This window comes from Octopus bimaculoides, chromosome 1, assembly GCF_001194135.2.
Source record: "Octopus bimaculoides isolate UCB-OBI-ISO-001 chromosome 1, ASM119413v2, whole genome shotgun sequence".
Lineage (NCBI taxonomy): Eukaryota > Metazoa > Mollusca > Cephalopoda > Octopoda > Octopodidae > Octopus > Octopus bimaculoides.
Window position 1 is genome coordinate 135,794,416 of NC_068981.1, and position 5,180 is coordinate 135,799,595.

Below are 5,180 nucleotides of genomic sequence, written 5' to 3' on the forward strand. Positions count from 1 at the left end.
ACACATTCTACCAGTGTTCCAAGTTTCAAAGTGTTTCGTTAATGAAAAATGTGGCCCCCGTTTTAAAAAAGATTCAAAATTTCTCCTACAGTCACCGTCTCCGCCAAATCTTCCAAGGATTCTACTTCAGCCTGAACAATAAGTTCTAATGCTTTTCCTTTCCACATCACCTCCCCCATTTCCGTGGATTATAGGACGACCACTTCCTCCTCACTTCCAAGGAGGACAGCCGTCGAAACCCAAGTCATATCTATGTCTGGCGGGATTCCCTCTACCCTGATCTTGGATGTCCTCCTTCCAAGATACATGGGTAGAAGGACGACTTTATTCGACTTCACCGTGTTTACAATCAGCCTCCTTGCTACATCCTCATTCTCGAACTGGACCACCATATTTGTTTCTTCTTGCCAAAAACACCATATCCTTAGATACCGCGCACAACGCCTTCTCAATTGTTTCGGCTTCTACTTGGTCTACCTTTTTCTGTTCCACTGAATAAACTTTATACACAATGGTTCCCTTCATCATGTCCTCCTTAACTCTCTGTGGAGGCGACAACTTCACGTCACCACCTACCTTATATGCCATATTTTGATGTTCTTCCATTTTAGACAAGTCTATTTCATTCCTTTTTAACTCTGTTTCTTCAGTAAAAGCTTTTTTTTTTTGCAAGACATCTGTCCGTTCTGTTTACTGCTTTTACTAATTCCTCTTCTGATGTGGACAATTCCAACCCGCTAAGGTCCGAATAGAACATTTTTTCATTAGCCTTCGCTATCTCTCTTGAAACAGAGAGAAAACACAACCGGTAAACCGCTGCAAAGCAACACAAACATCAACTTCAATACAACTCAATACACGTTCAAAAAATACTTGTGCTGAGTATATGTATAATGTATATTTACTGCCTGCTTTTATAGCAAGTTAATGCAGGTAGTTTATCCCGTCTCCCAATATAACAGTGGACCACCATAGCATCAATGAACGTCATTATAATTTCTCTTTACACTTTCAATATAGGTTTACGTTGTAACTATCGATGTCATAATAATCTAATGACGCGAACCGGCGTGGCTCCGTAGCTGAGATGGTTAGATCACCGATGTTGTAAACTGAAAGTCAAATTGTCAAATCCCGCTGGAGCCTGAGTAATGTGGTTTCTCTTGCTTTTATTTTAATTTCACAAGCTAGGCTGACATCAGTATTGATTTAGAAAATGCACACAAGGCCACAAAGACTTGCAGTGGAATATAATCGATTATAACGATCTTAGTATATCACTTGTACTTTCAGTAAATCCAGAGGGAATGAAAACAATAAGAATTTTTATCTTAGCTTTGAAAGAGGAATTGACCCAGCACCTCGTAAAAGTTTTGTTCGTAATTTCATTTTGTTGTTTATGTTGAACAATGTATTGTAACGTTCAAAATGGTAACTTACCATAAAGAAGACATTATATCTTTCGAAGTTTTGCATAAAAGTTCCTGGCTTTAGGTGAAAGAAAATAGAGGAGGATCAGTTAATTACGATTTTATTCAACATATTCCCCTCTCAGATTCACACACTTATTGCAGCAGTCCTTCAGTTTTTCTAAGCCTTGTACAAGAACTTGGAAGTTTGGGCTTCCAAACAGGCCTTCCGCGATACCCTTAAAGTCCAGGAGATTTTCAGCACTCCGTCGTATATTAAACCAGGAGTTACATCGGCGTCTCTCTCTCTCTCTCTCTCTCTCTTGTAATCTTCACTGTAAATATAGAGACGTCGTCGCAGAAAGAACGTTTGTTAAACTGATATTAGTAATAATACTTGGGCAAAATGAGAGGAGCTAATAAACCTTTCTACTAAAGACAGAAGGCCTGAAACTTGGGCGGAGGGAACAAGTCGATTAGAGAGACCACAGTGTTTCACTGGTACTTAATTTATCGATTCCAAACGGATTAAAGGTAAAGTCGACCTCGGTGGAATTTGAACTGAGAACGTAGCCCCGGGCGAAATACCGCTAAGCATTTTGGTTAGCATGCTAACGAAGCATTATAATTGCTAACTACCATTTCAATGTAATTATTCTTTATACACAGACATTAGCATTGTTGACGTCATATTACTTTAAAGACGTCGATGTGAGTGTCTCTAAAGTTCAGGTTAGACGGCCAATTTAAAAAACTGGATGTCAAGTGTTCGAGTTCCCATAGAAGCTTGTTTTCTTCTGGAATATGTCTTATTTTTTATGTTTGTGTCAGATAGAATGATGCAAATATTAATTTCAAAAATGTACACAAAGTTACAGATTTCTTCGGGTATCTATAATGGAATATATCTATAATGGATTATATCGAGCTTAGGATTGTCGGCGTTACTTGATTTTAGGGAAACCTGAAAGATGAAAACCAAAATAGACATGGGTAGCTAATGAATGCAGAGCTGTATGTAAATATGTTGAAGATCTTGTAACAATTTGACGAAACCACAGACTATCATTTGATCAGTCAACTGCGTTCTCAAGTAATGATGTTGTTAAAATATTTTTATGCAGTAATCAAAGACATAATAATCCTTTCTGCTATAGGCTCAAGGCCTGAAATTGTAGGGTAGGGAGACAGTTGATTACATTGACCCCGGCACATAACTGGTACTTATTTCATTGACCCCGAAATGATGAATGGTAAAGTTGACCTCAGCAGAATTTGAAGTCAGAATGCAAGGACTGATGAAATGACGCTGAGCATTTCACCTGGCGTGTTCTGCTATCTCGCCACCTTAATTTAAGACAATAATAATAATATTTGAAGCAATACACGTAACTTGGCTCCGTAGCTCAATTGGTTAGAGCGCCAGTCTAGTAAACTGGAGGTCGAGTGTTCGAGTCCCTCCGGAGCCTGACTACACTCCTTTTTTTTTTTTGGTGGGGGGTCTAATAAAGCATATGATATTGGTGATTATATTGGTGCCTGAAATTCATACAGTGCCACAAACGCTTGAGGTTGATGTATTGGGCTTACCCCTTAGAAAAATTGCCGGCTTTGTTAAAAAATTTGAAACAACTGTTGTACTAAGGCAGCGAGCTGGCAGAGTCGCTGCTGCGCCGGGCAAAATGCTTAGCTGCATTTCGACCGACATTAGGTCCTAGGTTCAAATTCCGCCTATGTGGATTTAACCTTTCATCCTTACTGGGTTGCTAAAATAAGTAGCATTTGATAGCTGAGATCGATGTAATCGACACATTCCTTCCGGCAATTGCTGGCCTTGTGTCCAATTTTGAAACCAACATTGAAGATGGTGGTTCTTGATTTTAGTGAAATCTGAAAGTTGAAAACCTGGGTGTGTTATGAACCCAGAACTGTAAATATTTTGAATCTCTTATTGTAATGATTTGACGAAACCACAAACTTTATAAGTTGATTAGTCAACTGAGTTCTCACGTAATGAAGCTATTGAAATTTTTTACGCAATAATTGAAAACATAATAATAATTGAAAAGTCTCGTGTGACATGGCTCTGTATCTCAGTTGGTTAGCACACCAGTCTAGTAAACTGAAGGTCGAGTGTTGGAGTCTCTCCGGAGCCTGAACATGCTGCTTGGTTCTCTTTTTTTTCTTTTGTCTCAAAAAACATGACATTGTGCATATATTGGTTGCTGAAATGCATAGAGAGCCACATACTGGCCTTGTCCCACTGTTGTATCATGGCGGAGTGACTACCTCGCCAGACAAAATGTTTAGCGGCATTTCGCTCGACTTTAAATATTCAGTTCAAATTCAACCGAGGTCGTCTTTGCTTTTCTTCCTTGCTGGATCGATAAAAGAAGTTCCAGTTGAACACTGGGATCGATGTAATCGACTTACCCCTTCCTGGAATTGCTGGCCTTGTGCTAAATTTGAAACCAGCATTGAAAGTTGTATTTGAACGTCCAATACAACTTATCATATATATCTCTATGTATCGTATTTGGTCCGGGAGTTGCTGCACTGATATATGTCTCGCCTGTAATCTCCACATAGATTAACGGACGTTATTGTGAGAGTGCAGTTTCTGTATACGTTTACATTATAATTATGAACGTCATAATAATTTAAACACACAATTCTACGTGACTACATGCCACAGTTGGTTAGAGCTCCATTCTAGTAAACGAGAGGTCGAGTGTTTGAGTCACTCTGGAGCCTGCTCAACTCGGTTTCTATGTTTTTTTCTCAAGCGAGATTCATACGAGTATTGGTGTTTAAAATGCACACAAAGCCACAAAAACTTGCAGTGGAATATGACCGATTATATCAACGTTAGTATTTCATTGTTTCCTTCAGTAAACATGGTAGGACGAAAACAGTAACAATTTTGATCTTGCTGAAAGGATTTATTCAAAAAGTTGGCTTTTATTTCCAGTGAATCAAGTATTCACGTAAAGCTTCGTTCGTCATTTCGTTACTGTTATCAATGATAAACAATGTATTATAATGTCCAATATAATTCACCACGAAGAAGACGACGACGTTATATCTTAAATTAAAGTAGGATTCACAGCTGTATCTCTCTCCTGTTTTCTTTATAGCAATTATAAAGACGTTCTAATAGGAGTGTTCTGTTGAATTAATATTAATAAGGATACGAATGTGAAAAGAGAGGAATAAATAATGTAACGTGGGATCACCTAAGAACAATGAACATCATTATAATTGCTAGCTACATTCTCTATGTAATTAGTCCGTTTATACAGACATTACAATTGTTGACGTCACAATACTTTGAAGACGTTGATATGAGTGTCTTCAAAAGCCGAAGGTTAAGTTTCCCTCTATAACAGTGGTTCTCAAACTTTCAAAAAATTTTATGTGCCGGTCCCCTCACAGTTTTCTCGATGTCCCTTACAAAAATCGAGATAATTATTATGTAAAAAATGACATACATTCTTGTACCGTGATTTCTGGACTATAGACCCGCAACCCCCAAAACGACATCTTAATCCACGCAATGCCCCATTGGGATACAATAAATACACATGAATAATTGGTTACAAAACAAATTAGAAACGAAAACAGTTCGAAAATATACCGAGCATCCTGTATTAACAACCGAGTAAGACCCATTTATGCCCATTTGGTAGAAAGAAACCGCAGGTTATACACCGAAAACTATGGTGTATATATGCACATGACTGTGGTTCACGAACTTTTGACATAACCTTC

General features: G+C 38.2%; 1 non-coding gene across 1 annotated transcript; it reads left to right on the top strand.

The window, feature by feature from the left end:
* Positions 1-2,804: 2,804 nt before the first annotated feature.
* On the top strand, positions 2,805-2,878 carry Trnat-agu (transfer RNA threonine (anticodon AGU)). Its single transcript has one exon. It is a non-coding gene; the product is annotated as a tRNA-Thr (tRNA).
* The last annotated feature ends 2,302 nt before the right edge of the window (positions 2,879-5,180 follow it).